At 36.3% G+C, this 15,473-nt stretch overlaps 1 protein-coding gene across 2 annotated transcripts in view; it reads right to left on the bottom strand.

Moving 5' to 3' along the window:
* The window catches only part of unc5da (unc-5 netrin receptor Da), a 198,458-nt gene that overhangs the window by 36,647 nt on the left and 146,338 nt on the right, over positions 1 to 15,473 (bottom strand). The window lies entirely within an intron of this gene.

The raw sequence follows: 15,473 nt of genomic DNA, 5'->3' as shown, positions 1-15,473 counted from the left end.
TCTTTTTACAACATTATTACTCGATAGACTGATAGAATTCTATAACAGACATATTATAAAGAGTAAAGAAAATGACTACCTTCTGCTTACATGTTCTATTCAATTTAATTCAATTTACTGTCTATATATTTTATACTGTGTTGCGCTTTATATTCTATATAGCGCTTTTGAGAATGAACAACAGCTTCATAGGTTTCCAGATAGATTTATTCCTAATGAGAAAGCCAGAGAGACTAGAGGGTAGTTTTTAGCAAGCAACTGTCCAACTGATTCATGAGAACGTCCACAGCCATCTTTAGGGTATCCTTGTGTTACAATCCCCAGCAACCTCAGGGCAAACTTTTAGGCTGTCCATGTGGATGCTGTCCTCAGCAGCAGTGAGCGAGTGATTGTGAAGTTTTCTGATTGAGTAGCAATAAAATCTCAGTTGAAGATCCCATGTTGGACATCCCAGACTATGAAAATAACTAGGTTCTGCCTAGTGTGATTCTGGCTTGGAACTGAAAAAGCAGTCTTAAACTTCAAAACTATTTTAAACTTATATTTAAAATAGCTTATATCTTGACAGCATATAGACACATAGGATTTAGATTTATCCATAATAAGCCAGCCAGAGGTGACATGAGGAACTTTGAGATTAAACCACACTCAAAATTAAACCTATCATCATCTGGATGACACTGGATCAGAATCTAAATCATTATTCTGCTATAACTGTATACTGTTGTAGAACATTTTTTTTCTCATTTTGCCATAATATTATCATTTAAGATAAATCAATTTAATGTGATTAGCACGTATTAATGATTCCCAGAATATACAGTATACATGGCTGATCTTTACTCATTCACTGTATCTATTTTCTAGGTCATAATGTTTTCTTGTCTTTGTTTAGGCCTTTTCTCTTATCTTAGCTTTAATAATTATTTACTGTATATCGTCACATGTGAGTGTCCAGATCAGTATAAATGTCGACTGTTTTCTGTTTCGTGTTTGGATTTTTGGTTATCTATCTTTGTCTCTGAAGGTCAACAGACTCATGTATAAGGCCGGTGATGATGTGGTGTGGAGCTGGACTCTCTGACTTTAGTGACAGAAAGAAGGATCCTGTCTAAACTACTGGCCGTCTCAGGCAAATGCTGTAAATGCAAAATCTTCCACCTGCTCCATGATGTCCTTGACGGATACAGGAGTACGCTTAGTCACAGACTCCTCCAATCAAGGTGCTCCACAGAGCGACACAGGAAACCTTCCTACCTGTGTCCATCGGATTTGTACAACAACATATCTCACTGTGCAACAATACACCTTTACGTGTATAGTTATTTAAATCCTAGCTTTATTTAGAAATTTTTTGTATATAATATTTTTTATATAGAATTCTAGATTTGTGTTCTTATTTTGGTTGCTTAGAGCTGAGGTAACGGACCCAATTTCCCTCCAGTGATTAATAAAGTATTTCTGCTTCTGTTACACGATAAATCTTTTTTTTTTTGGTTACGCCATGGCTATTAGTCTCCTGATTCTCCATTTATCCTGCTTCTGTTGAAGCTGCAGTGTTTTTGATCGACCGATAAGATTTACAACACTAAAGAATCAAGCAATGCTGAGTTGGTCAGAAAGAATTTCAGTATAAGTGTCAGGGTTATAGCTTTATGTCTATAATATTCAGCTGAAGTCCTCCATTCTATAATGAAGCGAGTGATTGCGAAGCATTCTTACAAAATGTGCTTAATGTATTAAGGATATGTTTTCCGTCCTGGTTTTGTTTATATCTTGCCATTTCCACTTCATATTTCTGGCTGTGCCACAAGTTTCATGTCATCTTGGGATATCGTAATAATTGGTGGGATTTAAAAGAATTTTAATACTTTCATTTTTTATTATAATTTTTTAATACAGCATTTTGTAAAAGCCTGTGAAAGCCTCAGTAGCCTATAAGGACAAATAGTCTCCCTCCTCTTGTAAATAAAAAGGACTTTTTTTTTTTTAACCACCGTTTAAATAATATTGTTTCTTCATTTATGGCCTTATAATAAAATTAAGTTAAATTAAAAATCTCCAAATTTACTTTACTATTTTAAGACCTCCTGATGTGCCTAAGTGCATATTTTTCTGGTGGATTAAAAATCTTTTGCAAATTCTTTTCTTTAAAATTATATTGAATAGAAGCCTTCAGAGTTTCAATACATCTAGCTGATTAAATGAAATTACAGTCTTTCTTTTTTTAAACAGTGTGGTGCTTTTTGTGTGGCTTCTAAATTGCCTTTTAACACTGATAGGTGCATTTTCCTTGGATCACAACTAAAAGGCAAAAACAGGAAATTATTTTAAAATTCAGATGAGTTTACATTACATTTGTGTTTGGGTATTTTTTAGACTGGTTTCCATGTTCATGTTTAACAACTGGTGTCAATCAAGCTCCTGACAATGTTTTTGACTGCTCTCTCTCTCTCTCTCTCTCTCTCTCTCTCTCTCTCTCTCTTTCTCTCACACACACACACACACACACACCCACACACACACAAAATGCAGATAATGATTTAATTGCATTTTGACCAATATTTGGGTGTAAACAGAAAGGTCCAAGAAATGCATTATTTTTTAGTTACTGTACCTAAAACAAGTCTGGGGAAGAATATTTATGGTCACCTTATAATTTGGTGTCTTTTTTAGTCACAGCATAATATATATTTTTTAAATTATAAATTTCTGACACACTGTGCCTCATGTCTTCCAAGTTGGGAAACTGTAATTATGAAGTCAGGAGCCGTCAAGTCATTTGGGTCGGAGCAAGACAGATTTTCATAAGCCCTGTAAATATGGACTATAGATTAACAATAAAATTATGTGTAGCTTGCAGCTACCTAAACGTATCATGTTTTACATTGTGCTTAAGCATTCTGCTGGTTTCTTGAATTTACCAAATTATTCTCAAAGTATTTTTTTGCTTATTGCCTTTTCCTGTTCCTGTTGATGATTTATATTTGGATCTGTTTTCCAGTGTCTTCATAAACGCTAAACTCCACTTCCATCTGTCTCTGAGTCTGTCACGTCACCAAGATGTTACAAAAAATGGACCATTTATTAAAATAATATTAAAATATTCAAAATGTAGGTATATGATGATAAGTGGCTGATATCTGTATATACTGTATGAAAAAAAATATGTAAAATGGTCTGAAAAAAACGAACAGAGACGTATGTGTTCATTTTTACTGTCAAATCAACTGGATCTCTTGTTGGTCTATGTAGGAGATATAAAGCTTCCTGGACAAATAGAGAGAGTCACTGTGGTGTAAATGACTAATATGTTCGGGAAACAGAAACAGATAAATTTGCTAAAAAAAATAATACTGCAGCCATTTATGATGAAAAATATTATCTATCAGAACAGGTTGGTTTTGGTTATACTTTCTGCATGAGCAGGTGGGATTGGACAAACCAAGATGTTCTGATTAAACTGGAATCTGGTGTAGTTCCTATTTGATTAGAATGAAAAATCCTTCCAGTGTTTAAGCAGACATTGAAGGTAGGCCGATATTTATGTTAATTCCTTATCCGCCCCCTAATATTATGTAACCGGAGCATCACAAATTTTAGTCGAGAGAGAGAGAGAGAGAGAGAGAGAGAGAGAGAGAGAGAGAGAGAGAGAGAGAGAGAGAGAGAGAGAGAGAGAGAGAGAGAGAGAGAAGATAGCTTGCTTAATAGCAACTGTCTGTCCAACTATCAGAGAGGCATCAGCAGAATCCACCATGAATCAAGACATCACTATCATTCCATCAGGAGCCGACTGACAGGCATAAAGAACAAGAGGGGGAAAAATGTCTGCTCACCACTTGACATGAGAGAAAAAGACAAAAGCTATGAAGCTGTGCTGTACTGATTACATTTCGGTTGACTCTCAGGTTAGAGTATGTAGTTTAAGGAGTGCAGGAGGAATTCCTCATCTCATGAGTTGAGTCCAGGGGTGAATTTATGTCCAATTGCATTTGATTTATTTCACATTTTACTCCCACAGCTGGCTTCTCACGCACTGATTTATGAGAGTGTGTTTTGAGTATTAACGACGTTATGACTTTGGAGCGGATCGGTGAAGATGTTTTCGTGTCCTTGTCGTGTACGAGAGTATTCTGAGGTCTCAGATAAGCAGACGCAGACTTTGGTCTCTCTCTCTCTCTCTCTCTCTCTCTCTCTCTCTCTCTCCTTCTCGCTTTTACAGAATGTTAGCAAGTTTCAAATAAGCAGACACAGACTATTGGTCTCTCTCTCTCTCTCTCTCTCTTCTCCCGTTCTCTCTTTCTCAGAGGTTTTAGATAATAATGGACAGAGAGGGATCAATATTTCAACTGTCAACTTGTGAGTGGAAAAATGTGTTTCGTGCCCTGTTTGATGGCCAGAGAGAACTCTTTCATCACAAGCTTTCAATTTCACTCTTTTCTGTTCCACTCCAAAGGTCCTGGAGAGCTTCTGGTTCACTCATTCTCTCTCTCTCTCTCTCACACTCTCTCACTCTCTCTCTAGAACAGTGCTGATGCCTTACTGAAGCCATTGTAGTAGCTGAAGCCTTATCTTTTATACTTATCTTTTATGACTTATCTTTTATACTAATATATACTTAGAATAAACCGTTGATGATGATGATGATGATGATGATGATGTTGATGATGATGATGACGGCATGCAGGTCTTCCAGCATTAATATCCTGATCACTCTGTGTGGAGTCAAACACAACCTCTCCTGTATCTCTACAGGTTCTCTGGTTTCCTCTACATCTAACAATGTGCTGGTAAGTAGATTGTCTGAATAGCCAGAATTATGAGCTTGCAATGACCCAGAGTTAACTACTGCAAGTGTGAAAAGCTCTTCAATGTTCAGCTCTTTTAAAATAGTTCTATGTTACCTATATCTTCTTCTTCTTCTTCTTCTTCTTCTTCTTCTTCTTCTTATTATTATTAATAAATATCTATTTAATTCTTTAGTGAGAATGAGAAAAACTCTTTCTAATTTGCTCTTTCTAATCTCTCTCTCTCTCTCTCTCTCTCTCTCTCTCTCTCTCTCTCTCTCTCTCTCTCTATCTCACACCGTTTTTGTATTCCTGATCTGTTTTCGAGGTCTTTGCATGTCCTATGAGAGGCTGATGATGGGCCAAAAGGAAGACAGAAACAGAGGAATTCCGTCCTGTCTTTGTACTCAGGGAATGAAAAAAAAAAAAATCACTTCTCTAAGTGCCACATTCATTCTAATTATAGCCCTACCCCGTGATGATGCATTTAAACACCTGGCAATACAGCTGAGAATTGGGGGTTATATTTTTCCACAGTTATTTGTAGCCACGTTGCCCTCCGAGAGCTCTATAGCTTTGATGTCACACATGAAGATGAAAGAGTCGAGATCTGAGGTCGCAGCTGTTTAGGAATAAGAGAGAATATCTAACCTTTGGGATTGCATGAGGATCAAACTGAATCACAAAGCATCCAGAGCAGTTGGGGTGATGTCCAAAATGGCTTTCAAGTAGCAAAGACACTGAGAGATTAAGGCAGGCAGATGCTGGAAACTGTTACAGGTTATGGTTGCATCATTATAAGTCAGACACTGACAACTCTTTGGCGAACTATTTATTTATTTATTTATTTATTTATTTATTTATTTATTTATTTATTTTCCCCCAGAATCAGTGTTAATCTTCGTACGGGAACAAGGCACCTAGCCAAACAGGTCAATACAATTAGTGTCAGGCACAACAGCTCATAATATTGTCAAGCTGGAGCTGAAATCCATCGACATTCATCTATAGAGGAAGTGAATGTGACAGGAAGGCAATTACAGAACTGTGCCGTGCTCAATTAAGCTCCAGTTTGCTTGATGTCCCTTTATATCATTTTGCTGCTCTTCACACCCATGTTTGAAAACGCCGTGACCACTTTAACCAAAAACGCTTTAAAGAAACAAACTCTGACAGGCGCTCGATGCTTCGTGCGTCCTTAACTTCATCCTTCTCAGTGAGATGCTCATGACTTAAATGATTACAAACTGTTTGGTCGTCATCAGGCAGAATGATTAATTGTGTTACACAGAGAAATGTGCGCAGTGCAATTATGGGTTTTCAATGTTATGGGGATATTTATTTTTTTCTCTTCCTCGACATGACTGATCGTAGTCATCTCTGCGGTGACAGATAATATGGCACTTTAATTTCCGCAGTGGGGCATCGGTTTTCATTACGCTAAGCTTATTACTCATCAGTGTTGATCTCATGACTTGGGTGATAACAAGCATCGCAACTTTCTTTAAACAGAGGAGGAAAAAAAAGAGCGAAGGTCAAAGCTTGTGAAAACAAATAAAACATTCTCTCAGAGTGGAATCGGTGACCTTTAAAACAAAATTAAAAAAAAACCCACTGTGAAATACAATGTTTTGTGGTTTTGAGTGGGAAAAGAAAAGTAATCAAGCCAAAAGGGTCAGAAAAATATATGGTCTGGTGATATTTCTCCTATTTACTATTATTTATTCTATTCGCATTTAGCTGTGTAACATGTTATGGCTCAACCAGACAGGAAGTGATTATAGGTCTATAGCTTTTTATTTGCTCGACCTTTACGTCTAGATTACAGAAGTAGCCACGTTTCCCTGAAGAACCCTTAAAAGAGGCCATTCTGAAAGCAATCCATGTCTACTTTTCAAACAGAGAGCATTTTCTCTTGAGATTAAAGCTAACCTCTGATTGGTCAGCTTTATTTTATGGTTTTCTGAATCAGATTTATTGCAGGAACTGGATCACAGACACACAGACCAAAAAAAGATGCCATGATGTCTCTAGTGACTGCTGCTTAGCCCTCAGTGGCATTTTTTTTCCAAATATCACACCCTGCAGTCAATTTGGCACTGTTTCCAACACCACAGATGGCACATTTAACAACATTTTCATCTGTTTTCAGCTGGCACGGATAGTCAGAGTCCTGAGTTCTGGCATGCTGGGAAACTGGTCGAACCTATGGATAGCAAAAATGTGTGACTCCCAACTGTGGTCTATTTTTCATTCCATGTCATCCTTTTTGATTTCTGTAACTGTATCCTCAGACTTCCATCACACCACACCCGCTGTTAAACACCTAGTGATATAGAAAATGAGACAGCAGAGTCGCTGAGTTGAGGTGGAACCAAAATGATCAAAGTGTGAGGAAAGCATGTCAAAAAAGTAGGGGTTACACACTCAAGGGCATGGTTCACTGTTACAGGATTGTTATACAGCACTGTTTACAGTGTAAAAAACATGCATGTAATTCTAGAAGGGTTAAACACTTTAAATAATTCAATTTCTTGCTGAAGGTCTAGGCTTTCAGTGCTTGTTTGCGAGGTATATGCTCAGTTTCCTACGAATTGATATGACGTGACGTTGCTAAGCTTTTGTATTTTTATTTTGTTGTTATTCTTGAATGTTGTATTCTCTTGTATCTGTTTTGCCCTCCACTGAACTTTGATCGAATTACAGTTTGAACTCTCCACGGTGTTCCTATGTATGTTTAATTAATTTAGCATTTTCTGATATTTTGAACCTTTCTCATTATTTCTCATTATTTTTTTGCATTCCTGCATTTTTGTACTCAACTACTCTTTGGAACTGTTGTTTTTTTGCAACTTTGCTGTGTTTTAATCTCGCCCTGCACTTAAATCCTATCTAAAAAAAAATAGACTAAGAATATACTGTAATTAGAATGAAAATAGAATTTACTGTAGGTATGCAGGTAGAAAATGCATCAGGATTCCTCTGTCCTTGATCCATTATGCATGATGTGTGTTTGCTTGATCACTACTGTATATACTCCTGTGTGCCTGTAGTTCTTGTAGACAGCAGAGAGTCTGTGTGACCGTTGCTTATGGTTTATCCATGACATGGTGTTCTGAGCAGTGTTTCCTGGTGACTTTGTGGTTGTACAGGCTATATGGGATATACCTGTGTGGACCTTCAGTCAGACAGTGAGCTGCTATGAGACTTTAGCAGAAATGAGCAGACTCTAGGTTTGTACAGAATTCTATTCTATGCCATTTTCTAGTATAACTCGAGTGAGTAATGTGTTTACACTGAAAATTCCAACAAGAAGAAGTGCACTTATGTAAGCTTTTTATGTGGAACATAGATGGGGTTACAATAGATGAGGAAAAAAAATTCAAGATGTCCGAATACACTCCGACGGACGAGACATCTTACAAATGTATTTTAAATTAGCCCATGTTTGTATGTGTCTGTGAAGATTCTCAGTCATCCAGGTGGACTTCTTTCTAGTTAGAAAGAAATGTTTTACTGTACTTATCTTCCACGCAGCTTCTCCATTGAGGGAAGCTGGCAGGATTCCACAAATTTGTATTGCTCTACTCTCCTTCTCTGGGATTTTTACATCCTAACTTCTCTCCCACTCTCATCTTCTCCTTGACTATCTCCAGGCTATTCAGTGAGGAGAGGATACAAATTTACATTAACGGCATTTGGCAGATGCACTTATCCAGATCTAATTTTAGCTGAACTGAGCAATTGAGGGTTGAGGGCCATGCTGAAGGGCCAAACAGTGGCAGTTTGGTGGACCTGGGCTTTGAACTCGCAACCTTTCAATCAGTAGTCCAACACCTTAACCACTGAGCTACTGTACCACATGCCCAAGATGCTGCTTGGATGAGTAGTGAAACGTTTGATCTAACTACAAAGTAGTCCAGTTGGCATGACCAAATTTCCAGATAGCTCATGTTGTGTGATATACAGTATATATATATATATATATATATATATATATATATATATATATATATATATATATATATATATTTTTTTTTTACATTAAGAGCATTCAGTGTATACTTCCGGTTAGTATAAGAATATTAAAAAAAGTGTTCCACATGCGATGATACAATACATAGCCTAGATTATGGAGTACATAGTGCATAGTGGAAATGCATAGTGTTATATACTGTAGCTTCTGTTTTTGTTTTTTTCATGCTTTTTGTAAGTGTAATGAGACCCTGGGTGTGAGAAAGGCAATATATACATTAATCTTCTTCTTGTTCTTCTTCTAGGAATCTCTATGTAGCTACAGTATGAACATGCTTGAATTATCATTATCTAAACACAAGCATGCTGGCGGGTCTTTAGATCTTTATGTACTACATTTTATGAGACCTTTATGAGACCTTTATGAGACCTTTATGAGACCTTGTTCAACCCCAAATTCTACTGTTCACAATCAAGACTGTGTGTACTCACATACAACATTTATAACATTTTTAGAGATTTTTTTACTCTTACTTTTAACTCAGATGAGTTGACAGTAACAGCACATTTAATCAATTTACTCAGTATGCTTTACACGCTTTCCATCACTGCCAAATGTCAGAAAGATCAGACTCAGAGTTTATTCTAGTCTGGATTTCTTACCCTGGGTTTGCACGACAGTATAAATTATTGATGACTGTGTCACAGTGTGATTCCCAGTGTAGCATTCACTAACTTTTCTAGACAGTGTCAGATAAAAAAGAAGAGATAATTGACCTTTTTTTTTTTTTTTTTGCTTTTTTGAGGAAAAGACATAACAAGAGGGATGCAAAGATAAAAGAAATACACCACCGTGCTGGTGAATGTTCAATTCTATCTGTTCAGATGGTGTGATGATAAATTTTTTATAGCAGAAGCTCTGGGCAATAGTGCAAGAGCTCATTCTGTCTATGTGTGTTTCTATAATTACAACTTACACAGGGTCTTGATGGCACATGCTGCATATAAACAGATAAATATATATGTTTAATCTTTGGAGATGGTGATGCTTTCTGTTTTTGGCTTATAAACAAGTGTTGCTTGCTAGAGCACCAGAGATTTCTCATCGCCCACCTTGTTACTGTTTTCATATGTGCTGTGCCCCTCCTTTTTGTCCTGTTTTCCCACCAACCTGTTTTGTTGCCTTTGTGTTTGTCAGTCACTGTTGTTGTGTGTGAGCTGTAAGGTCAGACATTGTTATATCCAGGTTTTTTATGTCATAGTCATGTTTTGTTCATGTTATCTATGTTTTTATGTCATAGTCATGTTTAGTTTCTGTCATGTTTAATGTAAGTTTTCATTTTGTTAATAAAGCAGTTTAGGTACTGAATTCAGCAAGTATTGCTGGTTAAAAAAGAAGATCTGGGTTCGGTCCCTGCCAGCGGGGGGTGTCCGTCTACAAACGTTACAAAGGGAAAGAAAAATATTCCTGGTATTGCAATTCATAGGTTATAACATAAGTGATAACACAAACCTATTTGGTGGACGTTTCTCAAAAGAGCTATAAAAAAGTATATGATGCTTCATTCAATAAGTGATTTAAAAAACATAAAATTGTTGTTATATGAAGAATAATACACTTTAGAACATGTTTTGTATTGGGCTACATCACACCTCACCACTTGTTCCTTGATTTTAACGTCACACCCTGTCACGTTCTACATTATTTCTTACTTATCTTGGGAAAGGAAGCTGTTGCAGCAGGGAAAAGAAAAGAGACAAAAGCGAAAGCGGACTGAATGAGTCTAAGTATAACTTTTTGACTTTTTAGAATAAGACCACAAATGCAGAATTTTGTTTTATCTAGGAATATCTAGTACAGTTCTGGAGACCACTTTAAGATCAAATCTGGAACATACAGATCACATTGTGCTATACAGCATTAAAGGTAGGGTCTCCGATTTTTGAAAGCCAATGTTGACATTTGAAATCACCAAAACAAACACGCCCCTAACCCAAATGGGTCCCACCCCTGTATTGATAGCTCCGCCCACACACACATACGCAACCCAGGCAACTAATGAAAAGAAATGTGTCTTTATCATAGCTGAAGGGAAGAACAATACGATTGCAGATAAACAAACAAGCAAAAATGACACACAAGCATAATCACGCAAAGGACGGCATATATTAGTTCTGTGAAACAAAGCAAAACCAACGTTACTCACCTATCGAGAAGGAAAAAAGCGCCTCGGCGTCTTAAGTAAAGTTGAATTTCCCGAGTCAATAACTCCTGAGCTAAACGCTGTTACTACACAAAACGCAGTTGTAGCTGCCTCTCTACATTACTACGATAGAAAAGAGGTGTTATTTGTGTAGTAACAGTGTTTAGCTCAGGAGTTATTGACTCGGGAAACTCCAATCTTGGAACCAGCGTTGGAAAGCTGATCCTATATTAACACGGTCATACTTCTTGCCTTATTGTAAGCCTTTCTTCACTTTCTTTCTTTGTTTTTATCTTCTATGTCAAGGCTAAAACCGCTTTCTGCTAATGTCACACATGCGCACTGAACACTCTCTCAGCCGCATATTGACAAGACCCGCCCCTTTCTGCTCATTGGCTACACGTGTGTTTTGATTATTGTTTTGATTTTTTTTTATTATTCGGCCCGACTCAGTTTCTGAAGCATTTCTCAAAAATCTGAGACTTGCCTTTAAATTCAACATACTAGAAAAAAGTGTGCTGCATTGACTTAATTAAATGAGTTAATTTGTGCCATGTGATCGAATCAAGCAACATTATACAACATGTAAGTTTTCATACATCCAACACCATCTTGTATTTTGAAGGTGGTGAATGAAATCCAAATCCGAGCTTATAATCGAGCCCAAGATACTGATCCTGACCAAGTAACTGACAAGTTTACACTGTGATATTCGACTGTACACTTTAATTGCCTAAATTGAATCTTATAGTTACAGTTAATGAGTTTTCAGTGTGTTTTACACCCAAAGGAAACCACCTGAATCATGGAAATCACATGCAAACCACTATAAAAGAATTATCTCAATTTTTTTTTCTAACTTTTTATTTTTGTCAAATGTTAATTAAATCCAAACCTGATTGTATATAAATATATATATATATATATATATGTGTGTATATATATATATATATATATATATATATATATATATATATATATATATATATATATATATATATATATATATATGAGTTATAAAAAAGTTATTACACATGAGAATAAATGTGCTACTCCCATATTGGCCCTGAGCTGAAATGTAAACTTTCTACTGCTATTTTATTTCTACAGCAATGGTGCATATATTTTAATGCTCTATATATTTTTATATTTTTAAAGCAGTTCATATTTACACCCACCGACTGCTATTCATGTTTAAGGAACCTATTTGTCAGACTTTCAGAAAGTGAATAACAGAGAGGAAACTTTTCTGTGCTGTTGTTGTTGTTGAATTTCTCTGAAGCTTTTCTTGGCCTTGACTGCACATATGTTATATGGATTTATTTTTTTTTTTATCACTTTATCAATTCATACAGTATGTTTGCTTTTTAGTGGTATTTTGAGGTACACTGCTATATAGCAACTGAAACGGACTAAAATGGTAAATCTCCTATCGAACATGAAATAGAGGAACGGGTTCAAGGTGCACAGTTTAAACCTTACAGCTACAGTCTGTGGAGTTTAACGTCATCTCCCTGTGTCCGTGTAGGTTTCATTTGAGTTCTCTAGTTTCCTCTTCTCTCAAAATACATGCTAGTGGGTGGATTGGCTAGAGTAAGTTGCCCCTAGGATTTGTGTATGTGTGTGTGAGTGTGTCTTGCGCCCAGAAGGAATGGTGTCCCTTCCAGGGTGGGACAAGAAATCCACCATGACTGAGCAGGAACAGAAGGTACATTCTGCATATATAGTATCTGTTTGCAACCAGGGTTTATTCTTTTTTTTTTTAAATAGAATTTTCTACTTCTACAAACTAACTCTGCTTACTTTCTTTCTTGTAATTGGTACTCACATCTCATCTAAACCTTACTCAATACACATACTGTACATGTTTCCCATGTCTGACGCTTTCGTACACACACACTCACACACACACACACATCACTACCGCCTAACTCGTACCTTACGAGTTATCGTATCAATACCTTCCATATTTGCAGTATTTGGCATAATACTTAAATTTGTCTTATGAATACACATGAGCAGTTGAGGGCCTTGCTCAAGTCGCAGTTTGGTGGTCCTGGGATTTAAACTCACAACTATCCAAGCAGTAGCCTAACGAGAATATGCCATAAAGATAAAGAATATGCCATAAAATAAAAAGAGTCATCTTTATAAAAAAAATATATAGAGCAATGCATATGACATGACACTTCTTCTCTGGACACATTGATTAATAATGATCATATCAATGATCAATAATAATTAATGATTATGACTGACCAATTGCTATTTGAACAGCAGAAGATTTACTTCTTCTAAAACAATGCCTAAAGTTTTGTTTGTTTGCTTGTTTTTAACAAAAGATATAATATTTTTGTGTACAGATAAAATATGCAAATTACCGATAACATAATACAGCTAGTCTACAAGATATAAAGGAGATGCGTTCCAATGACCCCACTGTAACTAGAATATAGCACAAGTCGAACCATGACTATGACTAGGCCAACCAAGGAGTCTTAAAGAATGCTGATCAATATGGAGTAGTATACTGTAATGTGTTAATAATTGAACAAATTACAGTTAATTTGTCTAATGCAACCTAATAGAAATGATCCTATCTGCTATAATAACAAAAAAACTATTGTAGAATTTCTAAATGAAATCGCTTAAGCTTCGAATCATACAAGCATTCAAGTATCGTATTGAATCGTAGTCACCAAGATTCTGTCTGACGTCTGCATACTTGAACAACGTTACTGTAGGTCTTTGATGGCTACATTGACTTACTTGTGGGAAGATGATAAAGGTGCAAAAAATACAGAAAAAATGCACGGGCTACAACTGAGACAACCGCACTCTGACGATCGCTATCGAGACTGCGGTAATGCTGGAGCCTAACGTTTCGTACCATATATTCTTAATTCTTCTCAATAAATGTTACTAATGTTTGGCACTGACATTGTCCTGCTCTGTAACACATAATGTTCCTCATATTCTACTCTCTCAAACAGCTTTTTCATGTCAGTGAAGTAAAAGTAAAGTAGATGTTATTACTTTCTATCTGATCTGATCTCGCACCTCTTGCACAACATCTACTCACAGGAACCTAATTCAATGAGAAAGAAAAATAAAATAATTCCAACCTTGGAGGCTAAAAGGTCTGAACACTTACATGCGAGAAGAAAACTGCATGCAAAAGCAAGAAAAATAATCTTGTTTTGTGCTTGTGAAAGCATCATTTGTTGGTATAAATGCAGCATGAACTAAAAGCATGTTCACTGGTGTGGGTGGCACAACAGGAGGGGGTCTGACATTGAAATCTTAACACGGGGTATTTTTGAAACTAGGAACTAGTTTATATAATGACACAACACACACTACAAATCAGGAAACTAAATGTGAAATTATATATGTATGTGAAAATTGCTTTTTATTATCGTACCACATTATACCAGGTTACTCTCTACCGTCTAGGGTCCCTGGTTCGATTCTGAGCTCAGGTGACTGTTCCACATGTCTTACATGTTCTTCCTGTCTTTCTAAGGACAACAAACTTTGCTCTCATGAGTTCATTTGTGTGTATTTTTAACATATGCAATCATTTCCGTTCTAGTTCTGTCTCTTCCCTGTTCTGTCATTGTTTTATTATCCTATTGTGTTCACCTGTTCTGTGTTAAACCTTTGACTAGTAACACTCGTTATACTCTCAGCATTTTCATATCATGCATTCTGTAAGTTTATAATTAAGTTTCGAGCCCTGTTACCCAGATTCCATGCATGTCTATTTTTGATGCGTCTTTTTTTTTTTTTTTTTTAATTTCTTCATGGATTCCAGTTTTATTATTTATTATCTCAAAAAAAGCCAGAGATCATTTCTCGTCTTCCCAGAGAAAGAAAGAAAAGAGACAGAAAGCAAGACAGAGACTATGAAGCCCTGGAGAGGCCACAAAAAGAAATCTTTTTTTTTTTTCCTGCGATTCATGTGCACAGCTTGATCCACCATCCATGAGATACAGAATCAAGGTCTCAAAATCGCAATATGTGCGCTCAATTTATTTTATTCATGCTCATAATTTTTGTATTTTGGGCTCTCAAATGAATAATCCCACATTGTGTTTATGTGTAGGTTAATTCATACTCTCCTCCAAATGCTCCCAAATTCCCAAAATGAGGTAAAGCACATATGCCTTTAATATCATCTAATAATTTCTCTTGCTCTCAGTAATGACATGGGCCACATGTTCTAAGTGCTCTCAGTATCTCTATAAAGTAAATTGTAGTTGCTTTAATTACATATAAAAAAATGCTTTATAGTGTTCTCGATAAATGATTCATAAATGACTCATGATCTATAACTAAGTGAATTCTGGGCACGTTATCTGTAGAGGAGGATACACATTATCCCAAACATGCAATTTTATTAATTTGAGAACATGAAATAGGGAACTGATAGAGTGGCCTTGATTTTCTTTTTTCATGGCCTTGCTAAACTAAACTACACACACAAGGGATCTCTAAGAGAGAG

The sequence above is a fragment of the Tachysurus vachellii genome, chromosome 17 (assembly GCF_030014155.1).
Source record: "Tachysurus vachellii isolate PV-2020 chromosome 17, HZAU_Pvac_v1, whole genome shotgun sequence".
Taxonomy (NCBI): Eukaryota; Metazoa; Chordata; class Actinopteri; order Siluriformes; family Bagridae; genus Tachysurus; species Tachysurus vachellii.
This window is presented reverse-complemented; position numbering and strand designations above follow the sequence as displayed.